This window comes from Clarias gariepinus, chromosome 12, assembly GCF_024256425.1.
Source record: "Clarias gariepinus isolate MV-2021 ecotype Netherlands chromosome 12, CGAR_prim_01v2, whole genome shotgun sequence".
Classification (NCBI taxonomy): Eukaryota; Metazoa; Chordata; class Actinopteri; order Siluriformes; family Clariidae; genus Clarias; species Clarias gariepinus.
In genome coordinates, this window is record NC_071111.1 from 6,986,420 (window position 1) to 7,003,880 (window position 17,461).

Here is a 17,461-nt window from a genome sequence, read left to right on the forward strand (position 1 = left end):
AGGGTGCGAGTCGTCCTTAAACACATATACACACCCACCCACACACACGCATATGCACATACACACACATACACACACACACAAGCCCAAGCACACACATGAGCACACACATATAAGCACACTGGCCACTTCAGGTGAATTATTACTGGCGAGTGGAAACTTGGCCTGTCGAATTGAGCACTGAGTAAGAGCACGTCTGTGTTTCTGCGTCTCAGGCTTTAAACACACTCACAGGCTGTGATACAGTGAGAGAGAGAGAGAGAGAGAGAGAGAGAGAGAGAGAGAGAGGCTGTCTGCTGCACTCCGTCTCTTGAGCTGGTCTTGGCGAGCTTTGGCTATAAATTCCAGGAGGAGATGGAAACACAAACATGCCCTTACACAACTCAGTCCAGTGCTCTCTCTCTCTCTCTCTCCATCTCTCTCTCTCTCTCTCTCTCTCTCATTCTTTTCTTTTCATTTTCTCTCTAGCTTACTAGTCCTCCTCCTCTCAGTTCATATCTCTCAGTTTCCTCCACAGTAACGCTTTCTCGGTATCATGATCAGCCCTGCCCCATCCATCCTTTATCTTGTTTTTTTTGTTGTTTTTTTCTCACCCAAACCTCGGCCCCACCCGGTTATCTTTTCGCTCAAAGCTCATGATGTGTCAAAGCTTATGACAACCCATTTTCACTCTTCACGTGACTATCACTTCTTATTTTTTCTCCCCCCTCTATCGGCAAGACAGCCATTAAAGGAGATCTATTTCCCAGAATTCACTTTGTAGTCATTTTTAGACATTCAGAAGGGTCTACAGTGTGAGTGTACAAACAAAACAAAGAGAGAGAGAGAGAGAGAGAGAGAAAACATTCATTTTTCCACACTAGGCAGCTGAATTCCTTCCTAATGCGACCTCATATAAGAAGAACCCCCCAGCAGGTTGTTGCTAGGTTTTGCTGTTCTTTGGAGACTTCTTCTGGCTCATTTACATAAACACTGAAACAGCATATTTGGAGAAGGAGTGAAATAAAGGAATGAACAAATGCCTCATCTGATGAGTATTTCAGCTGGAGCATCAACACACATACTCTGGACATAATATTATCGTAATTACGCTTGTCCAATGGGGCTGTTGAAGTAATTTTTTTTTTAGGTTGGGTTGGGTGGTGTCAAAATCCCGCGCCCAAACTGTTCATTGTGTTGTAAGAGGAAGAAAAGACTTTGAGTTCGCTTTTTGGGGCGGTGAGAGTAACATTGCATTTCCTCAATTTACATCACACCAATGTGTTGTTATTAATGAAAATGGTTTTTTTTGTAATATAAAAAAATCCAGTTGTTTTATTCCTCTTATACCACAGCTTTTTGTCAATGCAAACAACATTTTAGATAGATAGGTCGTCTGTCCTCCTTTTGCAGCTATAACAGTTTCCTTTTTTTTTGTAAGGCCGTCCACATAATTTTGGTGTGTTTCTGTGAGAATTCATGTCCATTCATTCTGTAGAGCATTTATAAGGTCAGGCACTGATGTTGGACGAGAAGGCCTGGCTCGCAATCTCCGTTCCAGTTCATCCCAAAGGTGTTTTAATGGGGTGAGGGTCAGGGCTCTGTGTTAGGACTAGTCAAGTTCTTCTACAACAAACTCATCAAACCATGTCTTTATAGTTCTTGCTATGTGCCCTGGGACACAGTCATGTTGGAATAGAAAAGAGTCTTCCACAAACTGTTAAGCATAGCATTGTCCAAGATGTCTTGGTGTCCTGAAGCATGAAGATTGTCCTTCACTGGGGATAAGGGGCCGGATTGATTGAAACACCTGAATTCAATAATTAACAGGTTTAGCCTAATACATTTATCCGTATAGTGTAGATGGATGGACGGATGGACGGACGGACAGAAAGATAGAACTTAAAATACTGCAGGAGTAGAAATATAAATAATAATCAGATATGTATCTGTACCTAAGATTAATAACTCAAACATGGACGCATAACGGTCAGCACTGTGGTCCTTCCCCAGTCCAAAGCCATGCAGATTAGGCTGATTGGCGTTCCCAAATTGCTCAAATAGTTTGAATGAGAGTGTGTGCCCTGCAATCTATTGGCACCCCGTTGTATCAGCTTGTACCCTACTGTACCTGCTCCTGTCCTCCACAGCCCTGTATACAGAATAAAATGGTATAAAGAATAAATAAATTAATGAACTTAAATTTGAGTATTTTTTTTTTTTTTTTACAAAGACGGTGTAAAATTGCATGAAACAATATAGATGATGATGATGAGGAGGATGAGGAAGAGATTAGTATTTGGTTTAGTTTTTGACGTAGTTGATGTGATGATGGAGTTACATCTCACAATGATAGATCTAGTATAACTATAGTAGAACCTGAAAATAATTCTCTCTCTATTCTCTATACTGTCCTCTTTCTCTCTTATGTCTCACTTCCTCTCTCTCTGTCTCTCTCTCTCTCTTTCTCTCTCTCTCTCTCTCTCTCTCTCTCTCTCTCTCTTTCCACAGCCATTCTTTTCTAAGCTTTTCTCGAATAAAGGAAGTCCTGTGCTGACATGCTGAGCTGGTGGAAAACTAGCTGAGTGACCAGAGGAAGCAATAATGCAGCATGTCCTGCCTGATATGGCCCCTTTGTCTTGCGTAAGCTTGTGTAGCCGTGTTCACAAGTGTGGTGTGTTAGCGCTTCCTCGTCGCTTGCTCAGTAATAATCTCCACTTCACGTGATCAATAGACATACCACGACACTCAGCGACGTCGACCCCAGAGAGCACAATGTGTCCACTGAGTCCGGGGTCACATGGTGTCGGAATGTGAAACCAGCTCTATTCTTGTCACAGAACGCTCATTCAGACGTCGCCCACCCCGAAATCGTTCGCTAAATAAACACCGCTATCTTCGATCTTGATAAGACACGTCACGAGGCTGTGGCCGACGTCTCTGACTTACTGTAAGAGGGAGTGAACGTGTCACAATGCGCCAGGGCACGAGCAAGCGTTAGGGTTTTTTTTTTTTCTTTTTTCTTCCATATTTAATTTATGGTGATGAAGATATGAAGAGAAAACTTTTATTCATTCATGAGAAAAAGGATTTTTGAGAGCGTGATTAGATCTTCATTATGCACGCTATTTAACCTTTGTAACCCGGTTTTATAACACTGAATCTAAGATAAACTTAATCATTTAATCATTTGAAGATGTAATTATTCTAGATCAAATAAACGCTTTCTTTGTTGCGTTTTGTTCTTCGCTGGCTGATAGCGTTGAGGGGTTTTTTTCTTTTAAAGATAGGATTATCAGATACACAAAGCGTGATTAGCTAGCATCCGTGCTAATCACATCAGCAGATTAGCCTCATTGTAATGTCTGACTGAAAAAATGTTTCTCTTAAATGTCTTTTTAAAATGAATGATTTACGATGAATTTCACTCGTCGTCTATACCGCTTTATCCTGTATACAGGGTGGCTGGAGCCTATCCCAGGAGACACCCTGGACAGGGCACCAATCCATCACAGGGCACACACACACACACACACACACACACACACACACTCTCTATGGGCAGTAGGACGTCTGGATCTGTGGATGTTTTTTCTTGAATTATCTTTTTTCTTTTTTCTTTAAAAACCGAAGATGATTTTTAAACCAACAACACAACAAGACCTAAGACCACTGGAGTTCTTTATGGGAATCGACCTGGAACCATCTGAAGCATTTACATTTACATCATTTGGTAGATGCCTTACCCAGCACAGTTTATATTTTATCTCGTTATACCTCTGAGCAGTTTTGGGTTAAGGGCCCAACCGTAGTAACTTTGTTGGTGCTGGGGTTTGAACCTGGGACCTTTTGATCAGTAGTCCAGCACTTAGGGAGGAAATCACTTAAGCATGGAATGATAACATTTCTGACACAATAAGAAATCTTCTATTCAGTATATACACACAAGACTGTCAGAAACCGTCAAATAGTGCATTTTGTTCTACTTTATACTCTTGAATAGATTTTTCCTATGTGTCCAGACTTTTGGGTCACACTGTACAGTACAGCGATGGCCGAGAGTCTTAACGCAGCAGATCAAATGTACTGTATTATACAACAGCTGGTTTTGACCAAGCAATCTGATTGACATTTTATCTCATTATACAGTACATCTGGGCAGTTGAGTGTTGAGGGTTGAGGGTTGTCCAGTCATTAATTACTCTAACAGTCGGTCTCAGCGTGGGTGAGAGTAGGTCTGTACAGGCCACAGTACGGAGAGGGAAGCAGCTGCCTGACAAAACTCACATTCACATTCATAGTCACAAAAGCACTTCCAGCAAGAACACACAACTAATGTGACTGATTATGTCATCTTAAACAGCATACTGTCTGCGTACGTAGTAATCACTCGTGATAATCGTTCCGAATAGACCCTGAACCGTCCATGATCTTTTAGTACAGCAATGCTGATATACATCACTACAGCACTCCATGTCGTGTGATATTGCTTAATCATAACTCTCCCTCTCTTCTTCTCTCTCTCTCTCTCTCTCTCTCTCTCTCTCTCTCGCTCTCTCTAGGCACAAAGCAGGTGATGTCACTTATCAGTTCTCACATTTCTAGCTAAACAGTTAATTATCTAATTTGAATCATTTCATTTTAATTAATGGATGGAACGAATATATGGCAGGACTTTTACTTTCTGAAGCCGGGGTGTCCATCTCCGCTCAAAAATTCGCACAAAAATCAGGAATTTTTAATGGAATTCTGGACTTCTGGGGCAAATTCCTGTACATGATCTTCAGGAAGCGATGGAGCTGGCATGGACTGAGAGAGGGATGAAGGAATTTCATTGCATAAAATAGCAGATCATTCTTATTATCTTGAATATCATGACTTTAACAATTTGAGAATGTTGCTTAAAAAATAAATTTCCCTTTTGTGAAGAAGTTCTTTATTGATTATTTGATTGAAGATGGTTATTATCAAATATGTCACATATTGTTAGAATGGCTTCGACTGGACAAATGTGCTGTTTTTTTTTTTTCCAGAACCTGTTGGATATTTTGTTTCGATTTTGATAAAGTTCCAGGTGATTTATCTGGAGCACACGCATACCTATGTGCTTGCTTTACTTCACTCAACTTAATTCGCTTATTATAATGTCAGTAAGTCACACATGGTGTGTCAATCACAGAATCACACACACTTGGGTTGAATTTATGGATGTGTAGGAATGTTCTGAACTGCAAAATAAAACACTCCCAGAAATGTTTCCACCATAACATTTATGGTGGAATAAATGGTGGGAAATGATTATTCAGCTGGAAGAAGGGAAAAAAGATTCATCTTTAACGAGCCTTAAATTGTGCTATAAAGGATGTTGCATTTTTTTATCTTTTTATTATAGAGCTATCACGTCTACAAGGTAAACCGCATCTTCGTTCGTAAAAAAAAAATAACCTCAGAGAACAGCCTGCCGGTGCTCGTCTCACTTCCCCGAGATACGGCTTTTATTTGAACCGCTTCTCCATAAACATGATCGAGAAGGTCGGTGGACTTTGGTTTTTAGTTACTCTGCTTGAAATGAGATTAGGACCAAAGGCGTGAACCATAAAGCACTTTGTCGCTCGCTTGATGCGCGTAATCCTCTCAGTTTGTCACTGACGAAGTGTCCGTGTGTGCTCATGTCCATGTGTTAGCTCTATAACGCCACTCAACACCCAGATTAAGGAGGAGCCCCTTACACGGGCAAAGCGCCAGCTGGAATATTGGATGATGGTGATTACATTTATGTGAACTGGCAAAGCCGTCCCAGATGAGTGAGGGGAAAAAAAGAATAAAATAAGCAGCCTGATGAGTGAGGCGCTCTTTTTAAATAGCAAGTGCATAGACTGTGACGAGTGATGTCCACTGACACGTCATATTAAACGTCTTTTTAAAATTTGTGTGGGTTTTTTTTTTTCTTTTTCTTTTTTCTTTTTTTTGCACAGATTATGAAAGTGACTCAGGGTATTTTCCGTTGATGATGCGGAAAGAAAAACCCGCCGAGCTCGGGTACAATCAGGCATGGTCTCCTGAAGTGCCCGTGATTCTGGCTGTCATGAAACGTTCGTGTCAAACCCCAGAGAGACTTGAGGTTGTGGTAAACTCTAACACGTGGGGAAATGTCAGAGGACCAGCCGTGTCATGCAGGAACTCCAGAATGTGTAATGGGTTTCTCTTAGAAATCAGTAAAATGAGTAGGGTGGTGTTGTTGTTGTTGGGTTTTTTTTGTTTTTTTTTTCTTTTAAGTGATTCAGTGTTTCCTGACTAAACGCAAGCAAACACTGTACAGTACAGAAAAATTCTGGTATGGGTGTGTGTTTGTCTGTAGGGTGGCACAGTGGTTAGCATTGTCACCTTGCACCTCCAGGGTCTGGGTTCGATTCCCACCTTAAGGTCTGTGTGCATGGAGTTTGCATGTTCTCCCCGTGCTTGGTGGGTTTCCTCTGGGTTCTCCGGTTTCCTCCCAAAGACATGCAGGTTGGCATACGCAACTTGTCTGTAGTGTGTGCCCTGTGATGGATTGGCACCCCATCCAATGTGGGTGTACTAAGTCTCCTGGGATGGGCTCCAGGCCCCTGGGACACAGCATACAGGATAAGGCAGTATAGACAATAAGTGAGTGTGTGCGTGTGTGCTTTTTTTGTTTAATTTTTTCTTCTGTTCAGCACTTACAGAGCATGAAATAATCTTACAGACTCAACATGCTCTCTGATTAGGCAACATTCTTATCTCTTCTTATCTTAAAGCCCTTAAAGCCTCTTTTTTATGCATTACATTACCTCATTCGGTTTCCTATGACCTTTATGTATAGGAATAAGTTCCCCCTTTATACTCCACTGGAGCATTTATTATTTATTATCACACACACACCCGTGTTTTTCCATACTTTATCCATTTATAGCTGCATCCGATGTCCATGTGGAACGACAAGTTACTTACATTATAGCAGCTATAAACAGATGTTTCCTCGCCTTTGGACGGAGAAAACACAACCTACTGTACAAACTACCTTTGTCCTGAAGCCTTTCCTGGCCAATCAGAATGAAGAATTTAACAGTGCTATGGCGTACATAGTTATAATGTGCGATCACAGCTCTGGAAGGCAATGCTATGTGTAAGACTCATAGTAACGATCCTAAAACAGATCGGACGAGACGCGTGCGGCTAAAACCCAGCCCTCTACACCTGAAGCATTCGCTTAAATACAGCTGGCTGGAGATTTGCCTGTGGATCGTCCTAACGAAGGTATGCTGGTTTGTTAATTCAAACTTTTTTTTACTTTGTGATGTTACTCTGTGTGTGTGTGTGTGTGTGTGTGTGTGTGTGTGTGTGTGTGTGTGTGTGTGTGTGTGAGTGTGGTGCACTTCTGTGCAGTCGCTCTCCTGGCTCGCTGCTTTGCATGAACATCTGCTTGAGCTCTAAAAGCTCCCAATAAAAGCATCAAAAGGAGAAAGTGGCACAAGTAAAAATAGCTCCCTGATGCTTTAGAGATTTTTTGGCAACTTGGCGGACGGGCTTTTGTGGCTCAGGAAGGCCTACTTTGGACTTTTAGATGAATGTGGTGCTAAGGAGGAGGTTTAAAAGCTACCGACATGTGCACCGCGTTCCAGCCAGGCCTGTGTACTGTATCCTATGTGCTACATTTACATGATGCTTACTGTATATTCAGACTCACTGGCACTTGATTGCAGCTTCTCTGTTAAAAATCCGAAATCTGTTTGGCTAGAAGGTGTTGATTAATTCTCATTAACGGCAGCTGTGAGAGTGGAGCAGCTGCAGATCACAGGTTTATACAGAATTTAACATACAGTGGCATGATGGCAGAGCGGTTGGCACTGTGGCCTTTAGCACCTTCAGGGTCTGGGTTTGATTCCCACTTCGGGGTCTGTGTGCATGGAGTTTGCATGTTCTCCCCTTGCTCGGTGGCTTTCCTCTCACAGTTCAGGAAGGTTAGGCTAATCGGCGTTCGCAAATTGCCCTGTAGAATAACAGTCAGACGTCAAGCTGGCAACCCTGCCCCTTAAGTAACGGCCACATAGATATGAAAAATTGTAATGAAATAGTTTTTTGAAGAATATCTTTGTTTTCTTATGTAACGTTTAGGTAAGGAGTCTCCACTGTCAGCGGTTTGTAATAGTCAGCAGTAAAGCTTTATTTTTAAGGTTTGCGTCCTGTGTTGTGTTCTCGTCTGTTTAACACACACAAAGAAAGAGGTGAAGTGTTTAATCCTAACTGTAGGAATTTTTCACATTTTTTAAAAGTTTGACATGGTGTTGTTTAATGATATAAACATAAATAAAAGCAATAAAGTTCAGTGGTGCAGTAGGAATAAAAAACTTTCTGTGATAGGAAAATACTCACACCACCTTGTTGTTGTTGTTGTTGTTGTTGTTTTCCTATTTGCCAGGTGCAGATGAAAAATGGAAAAATGTGGGTTTTTAAATGCAATGACCTACTTATGTGCCGCTCTCTGACTGTTTGCTGGTGATACTTGAGACAGTAGACCACTTCACGCTTAGTGTGTGTGTGTTTGTGTGTGTGTGTGTGTGTGTGTGTGTGAGTGTGTGTGTGTGTCAGACCAAAAAAAGATGAGTTAGCCCTGACCAACATGTGCCCGCCTTTGTAGTCATCAACTTAAGAGCCCAGAAGAGACGGGAAAACCCCCATTTGCGTTTTCACTTTCAAGTGCATACCACAGCGCCTACACTCTCAGTCCTAACTCATAAGCTCCAGTTATAATAACTTTCTATTACTTTCCAGACTATAGGGTTAAAGCCTAAACTCTTAAATATTTTGGATTTACTTACATACTTACATACAGACTTGCTGTTTATAACCGTGTTAGGTTTGTTCAGATAATCTTTAAATTTATTGGCCTCATGTCTAATTACTGACTGTGGGCCGCTGTGTATGTAGGCCAACATGTCAGTCAATCCATTTGTGGGAAGAAAAGAGGCCACAAGATATCATTTGGTGGTGGAAAACTCTCAGCACCGCAGTGATGCTACTAATGATATTTAAAGACTTTTGTGTCAATGCAGGTATATCTAATAGCAAGAGTTTCCAATGCGTCTATATTAATATATATAAACCCGGTAGAAACATGCAAACTCCATGCACACAGACCCCAAGGCATGCACCGAACCCTGACCCTGGAGGTGCCAGTTGACGGTGCTAACCACTAAGCCCCCACTGTGCCACCATGCTATGCTGAAGTTAACACTTTATGATCGCTCTCATAATATCAAAGCTCTGTTTAATTCTTGTTGTTTCTATAATCACACGTGAAGAGACAGTTATTTAACCTGTATAGAGGGCTTTAAACTTTCTGCTTTCTTTGTAACCTGATAAGCTTAAGGAAGAAAATAAAAAAAGAGATTGGTGAGGGACCTACTTTTTATAGCTGTTAAAATGTCTAAGTGATAACTGAAACTGAAATGTTTTATTTAAGAATGACAAACATAAAAACACAATGGAGTATGTAGAATAAAACAGTTCAGGGCACAAGCCCCTTAAATATTAAAACTGTTAAAATTCATGATAGTGACACTAGCTCAAGAAGCTTAGAAATAAAAAATTTAGTCAAAAGTATGTGCGCCCTGAATGTCATACTTTTATATGTTGTTTTTTTAAATCTGTTGAACAAAGTTTAAAGCAAACAGTTGCATAGAATAATTTGGTATACTGTAGTATTTACAATTTCCATGGGCATCAGTGGCACATTGGTAGTTGAGTCACCTACTATATGGAAGGCCTGGGTTCAATTCCCACCAAATGCACAAACCTCAGTTGCTGCAGTGCCAGTCCCGTGGCCGGATAAAATGGGAGGGTTGTGTTAGAAAGGGCATGTGGCAAAAAACCCGTGCCAGGTTGTTGTATGGATCGGTCTGCTGTGATGACTCCTCGATAGGGGAGCAGCAGAAAGTAAGATCAAGCTTCGTGAAAACAGGGCGTGTTATGGCTGGACTGAAAGAACTGGAGTGTTGTGCACAGAACCCTGATCTCTACCCCACTGATGTTAAGTTCTTATTTGTCACACATACATTACTGCACAGTGGAATCCTTTCTTCACATATTGCAGCATAGCTGGGGGCAGAGCACAGAGTCAGCCATGATACAGAGTTCCTACAGAAGACAAGGATAAGGGCCTTGCTCAAGGCTCCAACAATGGCAACCTGAGCTGCCATTTGGGTATTCAGGCATCCTGAATACCTTTAGGATGAACTGGAACACTAGGCCTCCTTGGCCAAGATCATTGTGTGACATCACTGTTCCTCATGGCCATGTTTCCCAAATGGAGTGAAAAGTCTCCACACAAGAATGGAGCTTATCATAAGAGAACAGAGAACAGTGTGACTAAATCTGGGGTGGGACCTTAAACCAACCTGACCGCTGATAGTTGAATGTCCAAATACTTTTGACCAGATAATGCATGTGCAATGTAGGTATAAATGATTCCCTGTGCATGTACAAGGTGCAGTGTATTTATAGCTAAGTAGAAATTTGCACAGTATGTTTCAGCATAACGTATTAAAATAAGTGTTACTTGTGTGTGTGTGTGTGTGTGTGTGGTTCTGCCTGCACAGCGCCATCGAATCAAGATAGAAAATCTCTACGTCATGGAAAGAGTGACGTCGGCTTTAATTAGCCGCTGGGGAAGACTTGTCCCAGACTGTGGGCGGGGCTTAGAGAGCCGGCGCTGACTAGTGCACGAGCTTCATTTGTATATACATTTTTTTCCATTTTTTTTTTTTAGTAAATAATAAAACAGCATTTTACGAATAAGGTTTAACTGCGTAAATATTAAAATAAAAATATATATATCCTTATAATTCTATGTGTTCCAGAGAATAAGGGGTGACGTCACGGTTTCCAGCAGCGACAGATATCTCGGCTGAGCCAATAGGGAGCCGTCCTCCTTGACGTGGGTCACGTGTTCCACCGCGACGTTCAGCGGTGGGCGGGGCCTCGCTGCAGATTGAAGGAGGAGGTTGGTGGTGGACAGGCTGCCTGATTGCGGCTCACGGAGACTTGGGCGAACGCCGCTTTGGTGAGTGTCTTATTATATAAATATCTAGCTATTATAATTTATTTTTAATCATTGTCCATCGTTTACATTTTTGTACTGCTGCGTTGGAAAATATTTCTCTATGCAGCTTTCATTTATGAGCAGTTGGTTAAGGTTTATTCTTTATTTTCCTCTATCTCTTTCTGTGTACATACTGTATATATATATCCACCTCAGGAACTGTTTCAGCCCTTTCTTTAACGTTAGCTAGCCAAATTGGCTAGCACTGGGAACTAGCTCATAGTAACGACCAGGCAAATAAAGTGAAGTGAATAGGCTAATTGTGTTTAAAAGCAGAAAACAGCAACTACAAAAAACTATCCTCCGGGTAAATAATTTAAGAGGAAGGATTATTTTTCTTCTCATTGAATTAGTTTTTTTTAGCTAGGTTAGTTAAGTGCGGCTATTAGTATGAGAGGAACCGTTGGGAAGTAACCGTTAAGTCGTTGGGATTTAAATGTTTAAAAAAAATAATTAAGACAAAAAAAGAAGGCAACTGCACGCGATTCGAGTGCACGCGCGTGGCACACCAGGCTCGCGCAGCATGATGACAGGTCAGAGAGAGAGCTCGAGCTCATTGCATTGTTGCGTTTTAATTTTTTTAATGATACATATATGATCACATCTCTCTCTCTCTCTTTCACACACACACACACATTTCTTGCATATCGACAGCGACATATCTAGACCTGGGCTAGATACATACATAGGATAGGTGAGGCACCCCATACCCCCCCCACCCCACACACACACCTCCCTCCCCGCCTTGAATCTACTGTGTAACGGCGCGTGCGAGATAGATAGATAGATAGATAGATAGATAGATAGATAGATAGATAACGGGTCATTTCTTTCTTGTTTTCATTTAAAAGTATGAAAATGCATGAATAAACAGCAAAGCAGGAGTGTTGAGAACAGTGTGTGTGTGTGTGTGTGTGTGTAAGTAGATGTGTAAATTTGGACCGGCGAGCAACTCTTGAGATGAAGCTTCTTAATAGCAGTAAGGCAGGAAGGCCGATCACCTTAATTATGATCATCAGAAGAGCTTTTACATGTCTAGTCTTCATAACTTGCATGATGACTGTTTTTAGGGTTCTGCAGCAATATAAGGTGTTAGCTTAGCTGGCTGTCATTTGCTGTGCTGTTTCTCTCTCTCTCTCTCTCTCTCTCTCTCTCTCTCTCATTCTTTCCTTCCTTGCTTTTTCTTGGGCATTTTAGCTTGTGAACAAGCAAGAGATTAAAAACTGCTTCAATGCCAGATGAAAGCTGGTGAAAATGACATTAGAAAGAAGTTCTAGACCTCGTGCATCATGTTGTTCTTGATCAAGCTCATGCGGTGGGCTTGCACAAGGTTTAAGGTCTTCGGTGTGTGGAATATAGCACAAAACCTCGTTTTGGTTTTGCATGCTGCTCCTGATACTAGAGTTGACTGTTACAGTGTATACACATGGTCTAAGTGTGTTAATGTATAAGAGATAACGCAAACATGTCCACTGTCTGACTCTTATGTTATTCATTATCAATTCAGTTGTCAGCTTCGGTAATATTCCTTAGTTTTATACTGTGATGTATGTGCGAGAAGACTCATCATCTAGCACACCTGATCGAACTTTTTTTTTTGCGCCGATTGAGTTCATGCAGAAATAAAATGCTGTGCAGACTCCTCATGAGCAATCTACATTGATATGGGTTGTAGTTCAGTAAGTAGATCTTTTCCTCTCAGGGTTTTTTTTTTTTCCTTTTTCCCCCCATTTATTCCCTAATGATGAAGCTGAATCCCTTGACTTTCAGCCACATGATGAAACGTTGCCGTTTTAATAACCGCAGGTTTGCACCAGCGTTATGAAATAAACTTCACAAGAACCTACAGTCTTTAGACTTTTCCCTTTCTGTCACTTCGCCTTATAAATGAAAGACCGCCTCCGTGCAAGTCTGATTAGATAACTGTGTAATGCAGTAATGGATTCCGTGTTGGTTGTCCTTGGAAATGGCAATTTGAAAAAAGAGTGAAATTTTGGAATGTCGCTAAATATTTTATAAAGAGTTTTTATTTTTCCTTGTTGGTGGTTCATGGAAACAGCGTCACCAGCAGAGAAGTGCTCCGTGCTATGTTGATTAACAGGCCAGGTCTGCGGACTTTGTGAAATTCAAGTATCACTGTACGTGAGGAGCTGCGCACCGATGGAGACTGCGTCACCGCGACTGAGGGCATAGGTTCAAAACAGAAACGCATCTGGTCAAAGTTCAGGAGCAGTGTGACAACACCGCTTTTCCACTTTCTTGTAGATGTCAGTTTAATCAGGGACACAAAAGAAAGTCAAAATGCTTCGGGCAAAAAAAGATACTAGAATATTTTGCTTTAGGATTAAATCAGATGCTTATTAACGTGCATCATGGTGTGTATGTTCTTTCATCAGCTCTGTGGTGTAGTGAAATACACAAGGTAACTTTTCCACTGCAGAAGGATTCGTAAACTAATACACAACTCCATCTTAGCTCGCATCACATTACTGCATAAAGGATGATTTGTAAGGGATGATGTATACCTGATGGATAAAGGTGCAGCTTACTCGTATTCCAGCCACTGTTATTTTAGTAGCGTTAAGGAAAGTGTGCTGCGTTTATACTCGACATGCTTTAACATAGTATTACTGTTATGATATATTAAATGCACGGAATGTTAACATTTATTTTATAAGTCTGGTCCATCTTACTTTTTTTTTACATGAGGAAGACCTCACATGAATTGCCAATTTCAGCCTATAGAATTTGCTCTTCTATTTTTTTCTTTGTTTACTATTTTGGGTTAAGTAAACATTGCAACTTAGGGTCAGAGGTCAAATCGAAATCTAAGAGATTCTGCATGCCCTTTCCTTATAATATGCATAATTTGTTTTGCTTTTCTTAGATGTCTGTATGTTATTCATTCTCGTGGAACTAACGAGCGCCGACTGGTCGGTCATAGCTTACTCGAGAGGCATTAGTAAGCTTTTCAGAGTCATCGTGTTAGCCATGAACTCTCAGGTCACGATTTTGATTATGTCAGTATGTTGGATAAACACACTTAAACACACATGTATCATGACAGGCGTTCTGCTAAGGTGATGTAGGTTCAGGAGACGGTAATGCTCAGGGGGGCTTGTGAAGTGTATACCTGCTGTGTTTTTGTGAATGAATGTCGGAATGAATCCGTTTAACTCTGGAGTGATGTTTGAAGTGGAATAGAAAGAACTAGTAATGCAGCAGGTGTTACAGGAGTGTGTTACTGTTACACTGATGTAGTAGCTAATGACATAACCCCTGACATTTTACCCAACCTTTTTCTAGTTGTTAGTTTGGTGTTAGTTTGACACAAATGAAAATAATCACATTTTTAAAGTAAAATTATTATTGTTATTATTTTTTTATTTCAAGGGCGTTCATGCTATCTTTGCACAAACATCTCTTTTGACATCAATGTATATATTAAAGCATTACATCAGGAAAGATGGTGAGCATATTAAAAACTTGTGAGCATGTTAACAAACTAAAAATCATAACCTCAAGAATCAAGTGTTTTATTGCACATCCTTATTAATTACAGCAAAACAATTCCGGGAGGTTAGGGGGTTTGCTTGCATACACATACCCAATAGCTAATCCTGTAATTGACTGATAAAATGTAAAAAGATTTGGTTTGGGGGAGCTTAAGATAATCTGGCAGGCGAACTACATGAATAACATATCAGCTAGCACATTAAATAAGTGTTAAAAAAACAAAATGCATGAAGGTCTGTCTCGGGGGGCTAAGCTTTCAGTCTGTCTCCACCCCTTTTATTGCTAATTGCTGTGTCGTGAACAGGGAGGTTAGTGATCAAGCTAGCTCAGTTGTTATATCTACAGTAACGTCAGTATTGGAAGCTCTACTGTACAGTAACGTAACCGTTGTAAACCACAAAGACGTGCTTTAACAATTCTTTTTAGTTGTATTTCTTGTAAACGTTATGTCATGGTCACTGTGCATAACTTTTAATAAATTAAGCTAGCTGGCACATTTTAGCTAATCATCCACAAACAAAACAAACAAAACGCTTTTTCAACCAAAAGCCATTTAATCCTGATTACTGTGTTCTCATTCCAGTTTAATCTAGATGTCCGACCATGCAGAAACGTTCAGCTTTCAGGTGCACATTTATTGTCCCAACATCATTTGATTACAATCCTCCTAACGTTGCTCATGCATCACCAAACTCTTGTCTTTGCTGTATAACATATAAGGTAATGCTGCGTTGTGAAGAAGCAGCAACCTCCATGCACCTCAGTCAGCCAGGCTCTGCACTGTATTTTCCTAAATGCGATCATAGGAGTAATCCCATGAAAGAAGCAGACTGTGTGTGCGTGTGTGCGTGTGTGCGTGTGTGCGTGTGTGCGTGTGTAGAATAAAATGGCGATGAAGCACATTTTCAGTAATTATTATCAGGAAAGAAAGAAAGGCGCAGTTCAAAGTGTCTATCTTTAACAACTTCTTTTTTTCTCTTAATTTCTAATTGAAATGTCAGACATGAAAATGCTCCAAGGTTGTTTGATGATTAAGACCAACAGTTCTTTCTCTTCCTCTCGGTATGAAATCTTCTCCATCCATCATCATTACCTTTCTGATTCCTGCTTCGTTGGTCTGCTGATTCGTTATACACAGTATATTTCTGTTTTCTTTTTTGGAGTCATGTTTTTTCCCCCTCAGCACTCCAGTGTGTGGATTTATTTATAATTGCTTGTAACGTTTGTTTCGAATGACAAAAACAGCCAGGCCTGAAGTGTTCACTTTGAGTGTCCTTAACGCTTCTCTATTGTCAAAGGAACACAGATAAAAGGTGGAAAAGCAGTGACTCGCCCATCACCACAGTGAGGAAGCACCCTTATGTTATCTCGCTTTGAAATTAATTTGACGTTAAATCCATTTGTCCATGTCTCACCGTTAAGCAAACGCATAAAGAAAAATTCGGGACAAATATACATTACGAGATTAGTGTAGAAGCTGGAACTAATTGTATGTTTCTTCTTCACTAAATGCCTCGTTTTTGTGCACAGCACTGTGTCAGATCCCATTTTGTCACAGCAGTGTTCATGCAGAAACGTTCTTGCTTCTGTTGACAAGAACAAGGTGTAGATGGTCCCCCCAAGTTAATTCACATTTTTCACTCCCCTTTTGCTGAATACCTGTTGCAGGTGTGTTCAGGAGAAATCTACGTGTTGAGTTAGGGTTTCAGAGGGAAAGAGCTGCACACTGTGAGAGTTGCACGAGTAAGTGTGAGAGCGCTCTGGTCTTACTTGTAAAACACATGCAGGCTACATGAGTGCAAGTGGGAATCATGTAAAGGTTTGGTTGATGGAGGAAAACTAAAGCTGGTGATCAGAAAAGGAAGTAATTGATTAATCAAACACATTAGCTGTAATAATGCAATAAATCTGATCAGGATGGATTCTAGTGCATTAGAGGTGCCTAATTTGATGTTCTGGACTTGAATGTTTGCATGTTGGCACCGATGGTCCACAAAGACCATGGTTTGCAAAGCTCTATGTTTTTATCTGGAAAGGTTTATGCGATGCTTGGCAGTTATGTTCATCCCAAGGGTTAATCTCCTTGCACTCGAAGTTTTAAACTTGAGAAACAAGTGGTGTTTTATCTAACCGGTCAGTTAAGCTGGTCTGCTGCCCGTCCCTGCATTTGCTTGTAGTTCAGTGTGTTGAGGGGTCCTGTGGGCGTGTCCTATCTTTCCAGGTTTACTACAGCATACTGATTGATTTCCTTCCAACGGTACATTTTAACGACTAAGTACTGTTAGTTCCTGTTCCTGTTTTTTTTTTTAATGCAAAATTAACAGCTTCATAGTGAATACATTTGTGACACATTGTGTGTGAGTGTGTGTGTGTGTGTGTGTGTTTGTGTGTGTAACAAACAGGTTGGTTTAGCTGTATATCTAAACCAGTGCTTTATGTTTTCCTTCACTTGTCCTACCAGTTAAAATCTCTAAAACTGTGCCTACATTGAGATTTCCCTGCTCCCTCTGGAAGCAGTGGAGCATGTTCATGTACGTACACGGGTACATACACGGGTGCATGCACGCACACACACACACACACACTCTTGTTAAGCAAATGACACTCACTCCAAGGGGTTTCTAAAGCATACAGCACAATTAGAACAGACACCTCTGCTTTGCAGATAGATCGTGCCATGACTTGCTTTAGCTGCAGCCTCAGTTGGGGTCAGTGACGGGGAGGGGGGCGACGAAGGGGTCGACTAGGTGCTGCTAAAAATATATCACTGCCTGTGACTCCAGTGCAGAGGGATCCCTGGAATCGCTGTCCTTGACTTGCATACACAGAGCTGGCACACACGCACTG

General features: G+C 41.0%; 1 protein-coding gene across 3 annotated transcripts in view; it reads left to right on the top strand.

Moving 5' to 3' along the window:
• Positions 1–7,135: 7,135 nt before the first annotated feature.
• Positions 7,136–17,461, top strand: part of atp2b1a (ATPase plasma membrane Ca2+ transporting 1a) — a 42,481-nt gene continuing 32,155 nt past the window's right edge. For 2 of the 3 annotated variants that reach the window (XM_053508322.1, XM_053508325.1), the window contains exons 1-2: positions 7,136–7,254; positions 10,857–11,059. The gene's annotated coding sequence lies outside the window, so the exon portion shown is untranslated. Of the gene's footprint in view, positions 7,255–10,713; positions 10,733–10,856; positions 11,060–17,461 lie in introns of those variants that run through there. The other variant, XM_053508323.1, reaches the window with a different exon arrangement.